Genomic DNA, 16,204 nt, shown 5'->3' with positions numbered 1-16,204 from the left:
TCTAAAGGGGAAGTTCCTAATGTTTGAGGAATGTGAGGTAGGAGTTGCCCAGCCTGGTTAGTCACAATCAGACAGAACGCATAGGCTACGTTTACACAGGCAGCACAATTCTGATCTTTTGCTCAATTATTGACACAAGAGCTGATCTGATCAGTCAAAAGACCAAATAGTAATAAAAAAAGGTACAGAATTGGGCTGCCTGCCTGTGTAAACCTTGAGGGTCTGTCCATGTCAACTGGATTCCAAATAATGTTTTTAGAATAAATTAAGTTGCTCATATTACAACGACTGGTGTATTCACATGGGTGTCTTTAAAAACTATTTTTCTTAAAAAGTTATGACTGGAGATACAGCTTCCTTCGCCTCAAGGCTTGAGTTCATAAATATAATCAACAAAAATATAAACGCAACATGCAACAATTTCAAATATTTTACTGAGTTACAGTTCATTAAAGGAAATCAGTCAATTTAAATAAATGCATTAGGTCCTACGCTATGAATTACACATGACTGGGCAGGGGAAGGCCCGCCCACTTGGGAGCCAGGTCCACCTACTGGCCCAGCCAATCAGAATAGGTTTTTCCCCACAAAAGGGCTTTATGACAGACAGAAATACTCCTGAGCACCCCCCTTCCCCTCCTCAGACGATCCCATAATTCTCTGGCAATAACTCTGGTGGACATTCCTTCAGACATCTGTAGCATTGTGTTGTGTGACGACAACTGCACACTTGAGTGGCCTTTTATTGTCCCAAGCTCAAAGTGCACATGCAATGATTATGCTGTTTAATTGGCTTCTTAATATGCCACACTTGTAAGGTGGATGGATTATTTTTGTAAAGGTCAAATGCTCACTAACGGGGATGTAAAAAATGGACAAAATGAGAGTAATAAGCTTTTGGTGCACATGGAAAATGTCTGGCCTCTTATTTTAGCTCATGAAACATGGGACCAACACTTTACATGTTGTGTTTATATTTTTGTTCAGTAGAAGCAAAATGGATTCCCTTTAAATTAAACAAAAAACACTTTGTATTTACTGTATATGTATGTACTGTAGACATGTGGTCCCAACAAGTTTAGCATATTCATAGCAGCACTGATTTGGGTGATTGAGCTACTGTGGAATTACAAGTCAGTAAGTGCTTTTTTCTAATCTAATGGGTACACCACTGTCTTAAGCCTTAATATAAAATTGATTAAATTGTTTTCTCCCCCCCCTCAAACTACACACAATACCCCTTAATGACAAAGCAAAAACAGGCTTTAAGAAATTTTTGCAAATGTATTAAAAATAAACTGAAATAATACATTTACATAATTATTCAGACCCTTTACTCAGCACTTTCTAGAAGCATCTTCGGCAGCGATTACATTCGAGACTTCTTGGGTATGACACTACAAGCTTGGCACACCTGTATTTGGGGAGTTTCTCCCATTCTTCTGTGCAGATCCTCTCAAGCTCTGTCAGGTTGGATGGGGAGTGTCAATGCACAGCTATTTTCAGGTCTCTCCAGAGATGTTAGATCAAGTCCAGGCTCCGGCTGGACCACTCAAGAACATTCAGAGTCCCGAAGCCACTCCTGCGCTGTCTTGGTTGTGTGCCATCACTCATTCATATATCCTTATGTACATATTCTTTATCCCCTTACACTGTGTATAAGACAGTAGTTTTTTGGAATTGTTAGTTAGATTACTTGTTCGTTATTATTGCATTGTCGGAACTAGAAGCACAAGCATTTCGCTACACTCGCATTAACATCTGCTAACCATGTGTATGTGACAAATAAAATTTGATTTGATTTGATTTGATTTGCTTAGGGTTGTAGTTCTGTTGGAAGGTGAACCTTTTCCCGAGTCTGAGGTTCTGTGCGTTCTGGAGCAGGTTTTCATCAAGGATCTCTCTGTACTTTGCTCTGTTCATCTTTCCCTCGATCCTGACTAGTCTCCCAGTCCCTTCCACTAAAAAACATCCCCAAAGCATGATGCTGCCACCACCATGCTTCACCTTAGGGATGGTGCCAGGTTTCCTCCAGACGTGATGCTTGGCATTCAGTCCAAAGAGTTCAATCTTGGTATGGAATCTTGTACTTAACGTGCCTTTTGGCAAACTCCAAGCGGGCTGTCATGGGCCCTTTACTAAGGAGTGGCTTCTGTCCAGCCACTATACCATAAAGGCCTGAATGATGGAGTGCTGCAGAGGTGGGAGAACCTTCCAGAAGGACAGCCATCTCCATAGAGGAAATCTGGAGCTCTGTAAGAGTGAACATCGAGTTTTTGGTCACCTCCCTGACCAAAGCCCTTCAACACTGATTGCTCAGTTTGGCCGGCGGCTCAGCTCTTAGAAAAACTTCCTCTATTTAAGAATGATGGAGGACACTGTGTTCTTGGACCCCTTCAATACTGCAGACATTTTTTGGTACCCTTCAACAGCTCTGTGCCTAAAGACAATCCTGTCTCAGAGCTCTACAGACAATTCCTTTGACCTCATGGCTTGGTTTTTGCTCTGACATGCACTGTCAACTGTGGGACCTTATATAGACAGGTGTGTGCCTTTCCAAATTATGTCCAATTAATTGAATTGAATTGAATCCATTTTAGAATAAAGTTGTAACGTAACAAAATGTGGAAAAGGGGAAGGGGTCTAAATACTTTCCGAATGCACTGTGTGTGTATCACAAAAAACGTCAAATCCACTTCTTTGGCATCAAAAGCACATTACTTTGTTGTAACACGGAAATACTATTGAATACAGGGTGGGTGTAATTTCAATCCGACAAATATAATTCACAGATTGGACCTATCCTTTCAGACCCTAGCTGGTACACCATTGAAATTGAAATAGCATTGACATTTTAACTTCCAACTACTACCACAAAGATGAAAATCTCCCCCTTGCCAGAATACACTTCCCTTTGCGTTCTTCATTGCTACGACTTGCTTTCTGCTCATTACGCCGTTGTCAGTTTAGCTTACTTTTTTTTTAACCTTTATCTAACTAGGCAAGTCAGTTAAGAACAAATTCTTATTTTCAATGATGGCCTAGGAACAGTGGGTTAACTGACTGCCTTGTTCAGGGGCAGAATGACAGATTTTTACCTTGTCAGCTCTGGGATTCGATCTAGCAACCTTTCGGTTACAGGTTACCCCCCAACACACATACATTAACTATTCATTTCGGTTGCCTATCCTGACGTGGAGTTTGTTCTATAGAAAGTATTTGACTCTAGCCACAAAATTAAGGAAATTAGATGGGGGAATTCTGGCAGGGGGGGAGATTTTCAGACCAACACCCGGTCCTCCCACTATTGAATGTCAACTTGAATGGGAATGTCAATTCTATCATATAAGTATGTTTCCTATAGAAGATTGAGATTATTATTTAAAACCTCAAAATCAACGTTTTGTCTTAATCAATGACCAAGATATTGATGTCTCATGGTAGTGTGGGGGAATCCAAGTATAGGCTAAAGGGTCCAACTTAGAGGACTGATATCTCCTGAACGGTTATCATTCATGTCAAATATTAATATTCAGACAATTTCTATCATGGGTAAATATTAGAGGTGAAACGGTACGTGTATTTGTATTGAACCGTTCGGTACAGAGTCCACGGTGCAGTACAATAATCATATATTATACAGTGCCTTGCGAAAGTATTTGGCCCCCTTGAACTTTGTGACCTTTTGCCACATTTCAGGCTTCAAACATAAAGATATAAAACTGTATTTTTTTGTGAAGAATCAACAACAAGTGGGACACAATCATGAAGTGGAACGACATTTATTGGATATTTCAAACTTTTTAACAAATCAAAAACTGAAAAATTGGGCGTGCAAAATGCTGGCGGTGCTTTCACTCTAGTGGTAGCATGAGACGGAGTCTACAACCCACACAAGTGGCTCAGGTAGTGCAGCTCATCCAGGATGACACATCAATGCGAGCTGTGGCAAGAAGGTTTGCGGTGTCTGTCAGCGTAGTGTCCAGAGCATGGAGGAGCTACCACGAGACAGGCCAGTACATCAGGAGATGTGGAGGAGGCCGTAGGAGGGCAACAACCCAGCAGCAGGGCCGCTACCTCCGCCTTTGTGCAAGGAGGAGAAGGAGGAGCACTGCCAGAGCCCTGCAAAATGACCTCCAGCAGGCCACAAATGTACATGCGTCTGCTCAAACGGTCAGAAACAGACTCCATGAGGGAGGTATGAGGGCCCGACGTCCACAGCTGGGGGTTGTGCTTACAGCTCAACACCGTGCAGGATTTTGGCATTTGCCAGAGAACACCAAGATTGGCAAATTCGCCACTGGCGCCCTGTGCTCTTCACAGATGAAAGCAGGTTCACACTGAGCACATGTGACAGACGTGACAGAGTCTGGAGACGCCGTGGAGAACGTTCTGCTGCCTGCAACATCCTCCAGCATGACCGGTTTGGCGGTGGGTCAGTCATGATGTGGGGTGGCATTTCTTTGGGGGGCCGCACAGCCCTCCATGTGCTTGCCAGAGGCAGCCTGACTTCCATTAGGTACCGAGATGAGATCCTCAAACCCCTTGTGAGACCATATGCTGGTGCGTTTGGCCCTGGGTTCCTCCTAATGCAAGACAATGCTAGACCTCATGTGGCTGGAGTGTCAGCAGTTCCTGCAAGAGGAAGGCATTGATGCTATGGACTGGCCCGCCCGTTCCCCAGACCTGAATCCAATTGAGCACATCTGGGACATCATGTCTCTCGCTCCATCCACCAACGCCACGTTGCACCACAGACTGTCCAGGAGTTGGCGGATGCTTTAGTCCAGGTCTGGGAGATCCCTCAGGAAACCATCCGCCACCTCATCAGGAGCATGCCCAGTAGTTGTAGGGAGGTCATACAGGCACGTGGAGGCCACACATACTACTGAGCCTCATTTTGACTTGTTTTAAGGACATTACATCAAAGTTAGATCAGCCTGTAGTGTGGTTTTCCACTTTAATTTCGAGTGTGACTCCAAATCCAGACCTCCATGGGTTGATAAATTTGATTTCCGTTGATAATTTTTGTGTGATTTTGTTGTCAGCACATTCAACTATGTAAAGAAAAAAGTATTTAATAAGAATATTTCATTCATTCAGATCTAGGATGTGTTATTTTAGTGTTCCCTTTATTTTTTGAGCAGTGTATTATAGCTAGGAAAATGTATATTTCATTGTAAAAACAATATTGCATAAACCAATGGCGTATAAATTAACATGGGAAAAATATCCACATAGTAATAAAGTTGTATTTAAAAAAAAAGTTGTTTCTTCTCGTAGCTGTATGTAGCTCCGCTCATGAGTTATTTCACTCTAGTGAGAACAGGGCCGGGACCGTCGTAGCATGAAGGAATTAGCAGTTATCTAAATGCTAATTCCTTATGAAGGAATTAGCAGTTAGCTAAATGCTAAGGAGCAACATGGCAAGCATTGGTGAACCAGAACTAGAAGACTCCCCAGTATCATTCAGGTCTGCCGTCTGGGAACATTTCCATTTCCCTGTAAACTAAAACGGAGATTGCCAACGAGTGGTAGATAAAACTTATACAACATGTAGGCTCTGTTTGTCGATACAAGTTACTCATTTGCACCAACATCACCCCAAAGTGTCAATCGGTGGGACTAGGCGAAAAAATGAAACGGCAACCACTTCTTCCCACAGCCAACAATATGCGGCTGACTCTGGCAGGGATAAAGAAATCAAAGCAGCGATAGCTAAATGCAATAGCGGCAGATATGAGACCCTTCTCTGTGGCAGAGAATGCGGTGTTCAGAAACATGTTTTAAGTGGTCGAGCCGCGCTTCACTACTCCTTCCCCGTACACATTTTACCCAGACATTAATACCTGCCTTATACAAGAAAACAAAATAACCACTTGAGAGCGAGTTGTCAGAAACATGGTCTGTTGCTCTAACAACAGACAGTTGGACGTCTAGAGCTACCTTACTGTAACGGCTCATTTCATTACTGCAGAGTGAGAGATAAAAGCCATGTCCTTCAAACACGTCCCCTTGAGAGTAGTCACACCAGTGTAAACTTGGGGGAAGAGCTAAGGGAAGTAGTTGTAGTGTGGAAGTTGGAGAGGGGTAATGTAACGATTCCTGTGACCACTGACAACTCTAGAAATATTGTAAATGCAGTTGCACTAGTTGGATTGGGGCCACAGATTGGATGCTTTGCTCACGTTATTAATATAGCATCTCAAAAAGCAATGTCAGTGAATCCAATCTCTCGCCTGCTAGCAAAAGATCAGAAGGTGGTATCCTTTCATAAAAGCACAACTGCTGCACACGTTTTCAAAACGAAATAGGAGATGCTTGAGCTGCCAAACCACAAACTAATCCAAGATGTCCCTACTAGATTCAAGCCATGACATGGTTAAGAGATACTTTGAGCAGAAAGTTGCGGTGTATTTTACACTGATCAAGCTGTGAGGAAGAATGTCAAATATATTGTGATTTTGTCTGAAAATGACATAAGACTGCAAACCTCTCAAAACAGTCACAACACTGATATGCACTGAGAGCATTCCATCAGTTTCGATGGTCCTGCCCATGAAAACAATGATCCTGAAATCAATGGTGGCATCTGATGAAGATGAACCCGCAGTAAGGGATGTCAAGACTGCTATCAGAGTTAACCTGGAGCCTAGATATGCTGACCCTGGTGGCCAAGACTTCTTACACAAGAGCACCGCTTTGGACCCCCGGTTCAAGTCCCTGCTGCACTTGGATGCTGCTGCTCGTCTGAGAGTCACAATGAACTCACAGCAGAGACTGTGACCAATATACAACAGGTGTTGTATTTATTTAGTTAATGTGACATTTTATTAATTAGTGAATTAACAATTAATTATAAAGTAACAACTGTAATTGTCATAATAGTGTCTGATAGATATTTCTAATAACAAATCATATTTTTAAAGCCACTTCAGAAAGTAATTTATCAAATTTAATTCTGCAGGGTCAAGCCACAGATACCAGAGGAGCCAACCCCTCTCCAGAGACGACAGGGGTTCTCTTCCAGAAAATAAGTTTGCCATGGCTGAGCTTTTGGGGGATGTTGTTCACGACGCAGGAGCAGGGAACCAAGTCAAAGGTCAAGGTCATAGAGGTGTCCTCATACAGGGAAGTGGACTGTAATTCCCCTGGATGCTGATCCACTTACATGGTGGAGGACCAAAGAGTTAAGATACCCTCATGTTGCCATGTTAGTAAGGTGCTACCTGGCTGTGCCTGGGACCTCTGTCCCTAGCAAAAATATTCTTCACAGTGGCTGACATTGTCACAGCAAGCCGATCTGTGCTCACTGCAGATTAGTATTTGTAATGGATCCCCATCAGCTGCCAAAGCAGCTGCCACTCTTCCTGGGGTCCAGCTAAATTAAGGCAGTTTATACAATTTTAAAAACATTACAATACATTCACAGATTTCACAACATACTGTGTGCCCCCAGGCCCCTACTACACCACATATCTACAGTACTAAATCCATGTATATGTATAGAGCGTATGTTATCGCGTGTGTCTGTGCCAATGTTTGTGTTGCTTCACAGTCCCTGCTGTTCCATAAGGTGTTTTATGTTTTTTAAATCTAATTTTACTGCTTGCATCAGTTACTTGATGTGGAATAGAGTTCCATGTAGTACTGTGTGCCTCCCATCGTCTGTTCTGGACTGTGAAGAGACCTCATGTGGTATGTCTTGTGGGGTATGCTGGGCTGTCCAAGTTTTGTGCTAGTAGTTTAGACAGACAGCTCAGTGCATTCAACATGTCAATACCTCTCATAAATAAAAGTAGTGATGAAGTCTGTAGGTAGGCCTGTAGGACCTACCTTGTTGATAGTGTTGTTAAGGAGGCAAAGCATTACTTTATTATAGACAGACTTCTCCCATCTTAGCTACTACTGCATCAATATGTTTTGACCATGACAGTTTACAATCTAGTTCTACTCCAAGCAGTTTAGTCACCTCAAATTGCTCAATTTCCACATGATTTATTACAAGATTTAGGGTTTACTGAGTGTTTTGTTCCATATACAATACTTTTGGAAATATTTAGGGCCAACTTATTCCTTGCAACCAAATCTGAAACTAACTGCAGCTCTTTGTTGAGTGTTGCAGTCATTTCAGTAGTAGCTGACGTGTATAGTGTGGAGTCATCCGCATACATACACTCTGGCTTTACTCAGTCAGTGGCATGTCGTTAGTAAAAATAGAAAAAAACCCAAAGGGGCCTAAACATGGATAAACTAATGTTCTTAAAGAAATGTGAAAATCTCATTATAAGGCAGGCACTGCTGTTTTTTGTTGTCCCTTTGTTTCCATATGCTCCTGGGAATTCAAGCTACCCATGTTAACTATTATAATACATGGAAAATCTAAATACAAATTACATATTTCTCAGGCATTTATTTTGTTGATGTATTGAAAATGTACCGAGCCGTGAGTTTTGTGAACCTTATCACCCCTAGTAAATATGCATGCAAGTTTTGTTCTAATGAAATGGGGCACGCTCAAACATAGCCACTTTAATTCATGTGGAACGACTCTATAAAGTAAGAAAATAGAATGGGTGAAAGTATCTAACAACATCTGGATCAATAGCAATTCCTGACAATGTTTTTTTAATGGGAGTAGTAAACAATCCGTGAGAGGTTCTACAGCACTACTCTTAAGGCAATTCTTATTCATCTTTGGTATAATCCATAGCATACATTCTATTGCAGCAGATGTATCAAAATTATTTAGCATTCTATGATATTCTAACTCATGTATGAGAACACCATTGTAAAGTAGATACATCCAAAACATTCACTACATGGTCAGTTTTGTTTCACAGTTAGCAAAGTTAGTTAGCTGGCTAGATTGATTGAGTTACCTATATTATTTTGATGGCTATACTGTAGTGTCATACCTACAAAAATGACTGTGTCCCCAGTTATGTTTACATGTTGGCATTTGTGACATATCCACTTTCCAAGCATATTAAGTGCAAGATGGTGTAGAATATCAGCTCTCTGCATTCAGAAACTATTCAGACTCCTTGACGGTTTCCACAACTTAACACAATATGGAACAAGTCAAGGGTCTGAATACTTCCCGAATGCACTGTATGAGAGCTCATGTCATACGCCACCTTGCAGTTAATATGCTTGGAAAGTGGATTTGTCACAAATGCCAACATGTAAACATAACTGGGAACAGTCAGTTTTGTAGGTATGACACTTCAGTAAAGAATAGATTTTTTTCCTTCATCAGTTTACACACAATACCCCATAATGACAAAGCGAGCAGGTTTTTAGATATTTTGCACATTTATAAAAACTAAAACAGAAATACCTTCTTTACATAAGTATTCAGAGCCTTTGCTATGAGACTCTGAATTGAGCTCAGGTGCATCCTGTTTCCATTGATCATCCTTGAGATGTTTCTACAATTTGATTGGAGTCAAATTCAATTGATTGGACATGATTTGGAAAGGCACACACCTGTCTATGAGGTCCCACAGTTGACAGTGCATGTCAGAGCAAAAACCAAGCCATGATGTCAAAGGAATTGTCTATAGCACTCCGAGACAGGATTGTGTCGAGGCACAGATCTGGGGAAGGATACCAAAAACGTCTGCAGCATTAAAGATCTCCAAGAACACAGTGGCCTCCATCATTCTTAAATGGAAGAAGTTTGGAACCACCAAGACTCGTCCCAGAGCTGCCCGCCTGGCCAAACTGAGCAATTGGGGGAGAAGAGCCATGATCAGGGAGGTGACCAATGGTCACCCTGACAGAGCTCTAGAATTCCTCTATGGAGATGGGAGAACTTTCTAGAAGGACAACAGTCTTGGCAGCATTCCACCAATCAGGCCTTTATGTAAGAGTTGCCAGATGGAAGCCAGTCCTCAGTAAAAGGCACATATGATAGCTACCAAGAGGCGCAGCGGTCTAAGGCACTGCTTCTCAGTGCCTGCGGCATCACTACAGAGTCTGGTTCGATTCCAGGCTGTATCACAACCGTCTGTGATTGGGAGTCCCAAAGGGCGACGCACAATTGGCTCTGCGTCGTCCGGGTTTGGCCGGGGTATGCAGTCATTGTAAGAATTTGTTCTTCACGGACTTGAAACAGACACCTCAAGTCCTCAACTGGCTGCTTCATTAAATAGTACCCGCAAAACACCAGTCTCATCGTCAACAGTGAAGAGGCAACTCCGGGATGCTGGCCTTCTAGGCAGAGTTGCAAAGAAAAAGCTATATCTCAGACTGGCCAATAAAAATAAAAGATGGCCAAAAGAACAGACACTTGCCTTATTTAGACTAGTTGAGTATCTGGAGCATCAAGATTTGTGGGTTCAATCACAGGCTCAAAATGGCCAGAAACAAAGTACTTTCTTCTGAAACTCATCAGTCTATTCTTGTTCTGAGAAATTAAGGCTATTCCATTTGAGAAATTGTCAAGAAACTGAAGATCTCGTACAACGCAAACTGGATCTAACGGAATAGACAGAGTGGGAGGCCCCGGTGCACAACTAAGCAAGAGGATAAGTACATTAGAGTGTCTAGTTTGAGAAACAGACACCTCACAAGTCCTCAACTGGCAGCTTAAATAGTAAAAATAGTACCCGCAAACACACCAGTCTCAACATCAACAGTGAAGAGGCAACTCCGTGATGCTGGCATTCTAGGCAGAGTTGTCAAGAAAAAGCCACATCTCAGACTGACCAATAAAAAGAAAAGATTAAGATGGGCAAAAGAACACAAGACACTGGACAGAGGAACTCTGCCTAGAAGGCCAGCATCCCGGAGTCGCCTCTTCACTTGACGTTGAGACTGGTGTTTTGCGGGTACTATTTAATGAAGCTGCCAGTTGAGGACTTGTGGTAGCAGAGCTTTCAGCTGTGCTAACATAATTGCAAAAGGGTTTCCTAATGATCAATTAGGCTTTAAAATGATCAACTTGGATTAGCTAACACAACGTACCATTGGAACACAGGAGAGATGGTTGCTGATAATGGGCCTCTGCACGCCTATATGTAGATATTCAATTTTTTTATTTGCCATTTCCAGCTACAATAGTCATTTACAACATGAACAATGTCTACACTGTATTTCTGATCAGTTTGATGTTACTTTCAAAAACAAGGACATTTCTAAGTGACCCCAAACTTTTGAACAGTAGTGTATATATTACTCACACACACACCACCAGTTAAACCATTGTTGTTACGTGAGTAGCCTACTTTATTCCATCAAATGTTTGAAGGTGCATTTCATGAAATGCATTAAAGCCCTCCTTTTCCCCAATTTTGGATTATCACCATTGTTGAACTCCTTGTTAATTCCTGACTCAGAGGAATGAAAGAAGAATATCTGAAGCAGAATAGAATAAGAAATATCTATGATTGTTGAAAATAAAATAGAAAATACAGTTACATGTGGTACATAATTGGTATCAAAAGGTACAATGAGCATTAACACAGTAATTCAAGGATGTGATTTACACTTCTGATAATGGGCCTACTCATTTCCCTGTGTGGTGTGTTGGCTCCCTCGTGTGGCTAGAAGGGCGAAGCACTGCAGTTCTGCTTGCTCCACTAAGTCTTGATGGCAGCAACATTGACTGGATCTAGTTTCAGCATCTTGAAGTAGGACACAAGTTGACTTGGCACTTCAGCCAAGACGCTCTGGGCGAGGGCTTCCTTAGGATCCTGCAGAGGACGGAATAACAGTGTGATGGAATGAGTGCCAACAGCGGGGCAACAAAACAAAAACTCAAGATAGAAAAGTATGTCAAATCTGTCAATATTTTACCAAAGTGGTATGGAATGGTGTTTCACTACCCACGGATACTATTACAGACTAGACTGATGTAAAGTGATGTTCCATCGTGAATCTTTTCAGTGGTACTGACACCACACTGCACAATAACAACCACAGACTAAAATAAACATACATTGGCACTGTCTGAAGGGCACAAACTGTACAATGTCCCTGGCCACGGGTTCGCAACTCAGGGACTTGAGAATGCCTTCGTCTCCATCTAGCAGCTCCATTGCCTTGAAGTTGGCTTCGCCCATCCCGATGATGATGATGGACATGGGCAGGCGTGAGGCCTTGACGATAGCGTCCCGGGTCTGGTCCAGGGTCTGTGATCTCCCCATCGGTGATGATGAGTAGGACAAAGTATTGCTGAGGGAAATTAAAAGCAGAGGACAGAACAGTTTGTTAAATTTAATTCAGTTTGCAATGAACACAATGAGGTAGACATGGCAAATTCTTCCTCTATCCAGTGTTCATTCTGAGAGACTATTTTCAAAATGGTTGAGTAGCCCGTCTACTGCAAATGTCTGATTTGTATGTTTGTACATTAGGGCTGTCCCCAACAACAACAAAAATCTTAGGTCAACTACATATGCACTGAGCTTGTCTGATGCTTGAAGCACACTGTTTGTTTAAATAATTGTCTTTCTCTCCTCCCTACTGCAGCAAAAAAGGCACCATTGCAAGTGTTTATTGCGCTGTCCATGCTGAAGCTGCAACATAAATTCCAAATGGCAGTAATTCCTATTCCCGCAATCCTCGGCTCTTTACGTGAAACATGTAAGCGTCGCATGCATGTGACCAACAGGTCCTGACCTATATATAGCCTATCATAATCACATCAATAAATTGGTTATCACAAACTTCAAACACATTAACAAATGACAGCAAAATGGATGTGGAGGACGTGACCCAGAGGAGTGGGATGCCCCGGTGCACAACTGAGCAAGAGGATAAGTACATTAACGTCTAGTTTGAGTAACAGACGCAAGTCCTCAACTGGCAGCTTCATTAAATAGTACCCGCAAAACACCAGTCTCAACATCAACAGTGAAGAGGAGACTCCGGGAAACTCACTATAGATAATAGTGATAGCAATACACGGTTTCAGAAAAGCCAATCCATTGCAGTCTATATTCAGAGCCACATTCCTGTTAAACTTAGAGGATCTCATTAAATACCGTTGAAGTAATATGGCTACAGGTTCACCTGCCTCACCTAAAGCCCATTGTTGCTATACACCAAGTGCTAACAGTCAGTATCTAGATAATGTGTGTGAAATGCTTGATAAATGTATGCGATATCAACAGAGATGTATATGTTCTGGGTGACCTAAATATTAACAGACTTTTATCAAGCTGCCCACTCAAGAAAAAGCTTCAAACTGTAACAAGTGCCTGCAACCAGGGTATTTATGAAATCATCCACATGTATTGATCACATCTTTACTAATGCTGCAGAAATCTGTATTAAAGCAGTATCCAAATCCATTGATGGTAGAGGGCCTAATATAAAGAGGTCAACACAATACATCTTGTAATGATTACTACGTTGATGTAAATAATATTTGCTGGTCTGTGGTGTATGAGGGGCAACCAGAAACCCCACTTGACACATGAAATTGTTTATTCCAGTTACTAATAAGCATGCAGCCATTAAGAAAATGAGTAAAAACTGATATCCCTGTAGATTGATGAGGAATTGAAAAGGTGTATGGTTGAGAGGGATGAGGTAAACGGAATGGCAAATAAGTCTGGCTGCACAACCGATTGGCAAACGTACTGAAAATTCAGGAATCATGCAAATAAACTGAAAAAAATAATAATAATTATATATATATATATATATATATATATATATATATATATATATATATATATATATATGACATCAAAATTGTAAAAAGCTTTGGAGCACCATAAATTACATTTTGGGCAAAAAAGCAAACTCTGCTCCATCATTCATTGAATCAGATGCATCATTGTGACATCACAAAACCTACTGGATATTGCCAACTACTTTAATGATTTTTTTCTTTGGCAACATTAGCAAGCTTAGACATGACATGCCAGCTACAAACAACGACACTACACATCCAAGTATAATTGACCAAATTATCAAAGACAAGCTTTGAAATTTTGAATTCCGTAAAGTGAGTGTGGAAGAGGATTATTTTTTGTTGTTGTCTATCAACAATAACAAGCCACCTGGGTCTGACAAGCTGCATAGAAAATGACTGAGGATGATAGCTGACTATATTGCCACCTCTTTAATCTAAGCCTACTAGAAAGTGTGTGTCCTCAGGCCTGGAGGGAAGCAAAAGTCATTCCCCTATCCAAGAAAAGCAAAGCCACCTTTACTGGCTCAAATTGCTGACCAATCAGCCTCTTACCAACCCTCTGAAAACCTATGGAAAAATTGTGTTTGACCAAATACAATGCTATTTTACAGTAAACAAATTGACAGAATTTCAACATGCTTATAGGAAAGTCCACTCAACAAACACAGCACTTAAACAAATGACTAATGATTGGCTGAGAGAAATTGATTAAAAAGATTGAGGGAGTTGTTTTTTGTTAGACTTCAGTGCGGCTTTTGACATTATTGATCATAGTCTGCTGCTGGGAAAAACATGTGTGTTATGGCTTTACACCCCCTGCTATATTGTTGATAATGAACTACCAGTCTAACAGAACACAAAGAGTGTTCTATAATGGAACTTTGAGTAAAGCCAGTGTGCCTGTGTATGTCCAGAGGACTCAACAGTTAACACTTAAAGAGCTGCAGTCAGTTTCAGTATGGGTGGCAAAAAAAGTTAGTGCTACATCTAAAAGCATTGTATATGGGACAAATCATTCACTAAACCCTAAACCTCACCTAAACCTTGAAATAAATAACGTGGAAATTGAGTAAGTTGAGGTGTCTAAACTGCTTGGAGTAACCCTGGACTGTAAACTTTCATGGTCAAAACATGTTAATGCAATCGTAGCCAAGATGGTTTGTTGTCTCTGACTTATTGTCTCTACCTTTTCCCTTTGTGCTGTTGTATGTGCCCAATAATGATTGTACCATGTTTTGTGCTACTACCATGCTGTGCTACTACCATGCTGTGTTGCTACCATGTGTTTTCATGTGTTGATGCCATGCTATGTTGTTGTCTTATAGATCTCTCTATGCAGTGTTATGACATGTTGAATGCTCCGTGCTCTCTGTTTAACTACAAGACATGCCACCAGAGGTCTCTTCACAATCCCCAAGCCCAGAACAGACTATGGGAGGCTACTATGGGAGTACAAACCTCAGCAAAGAAAATAAAAATCCTCTCACTGTCAGCTGCATTTATTTTCAACAAACTTAACGTGTAAATATTTGTATTTGAGCCTGCAGGAAGGGTACCACATGAGGGAAGAGGATGTCTTCCCTGTAACGCACAGCGTTGATTGTCTGCGATGACAACAAGCTCAGTTTGATGATGCTGTGACACACCGCCCCAGACCATGACAGACCTTCCACCTCCAAATCGATCCCGCTCCAGAGTACAGGCGTCGGTGTAACGCTCATTTCCTTCGACGATAAACACGAATCCGACCATCACCCCTGGTGAGACAAAACCGTGACTCGTCCGTGAAGAGCACTTTTTGCCAGTCCTGTCTGGTCCAGTGATGGTTGGTTTGTGCCCATAGGCGACATTGTTGCCGGTGATGTCTGGTGAGGACCTGCCTTACAACAGGCCTACAAGCCCTCAGTCCAGCATCTCTCAGCGTATTGCACAGTCTGAGCACTGATGGAGGGATTGTGCGTTCCTGGTGTAACTCGGGCAGTTGTTGTCGTCATCATTTACCTGTCCCGCAGGTGTGATGTTCGGATGTACCGATCCTGTGCAGGCGTGGTTACACGTAGTCTGCCACTGCGAGGACGATCCGCTGTCCGTCCTGTCTCCCTGTAGCGCTGTCTTAGGTGTCTCACAGTACGGACATTGCCCTGGCCACATCTGCAGTCCTCCTGCCTCCTTGCAGCATGCCTAAGGCACATTCACACACATGAGCAGGGACCCTGGTCATCTTTTTGTGTTTTTCAGTAGAAAGTAACTGTGCCCTCAATTGCCTATCGTCTGTAAGCTGTTAGTGTCTTAACGACCGTTCCACATGTGCATGTTCATTCATTGTTTATGATTCATTGAACAAGCATGGGAACGTGTTTAAACCCTTTACAATGAAGATCTGTGAAGGTATTTGGATTTTTACGAATTATCTTTGAAAGACAGGGTCGTGAAAAAGGGCCGTTCCTTTTTTTGCTGAGTTTACATAGAGCAATGTCAGGTATTCCACATCAGTTAACTAATGCAAGCAATAGAATCAGATTTGTAAAATAATAATAAAATAAAAAACAC

General features: G+C 41.8%; 1 pseudogene; it reads right to left on the bottom strand.

Moving 5' to 3' along the window:
• Positions 1–11,129: 11,129 nt before the first annotated feature.
• The window catches only part of LOC112255223, a 40,152-nt pseudogene continuing 35,077 nt past the window's right edge, over positions 11,130–16,204 (bottom strand).

Source organism: Oncorhynchus tshawytscha, linkage group LG07, assembly GCF_018296145.1.
Source record: "Oncorhynchus tshawytscha isolate Ot180627B linkage group LG07, Otsh_v2.0, whole genome shotgun sequence".
Classification (NCBI taxonomy): Eukaryota; Metazoa; Chordata; class Actinopteri; order Salmoniformes; family Salmonidae; genus Oncorhynchus; species Oncorhynchus tshawytscha.
Note: the sequence above shows the minus strand (reverse complement) of the source record. Positions and strands in the feature narration are given on the sequence as shown.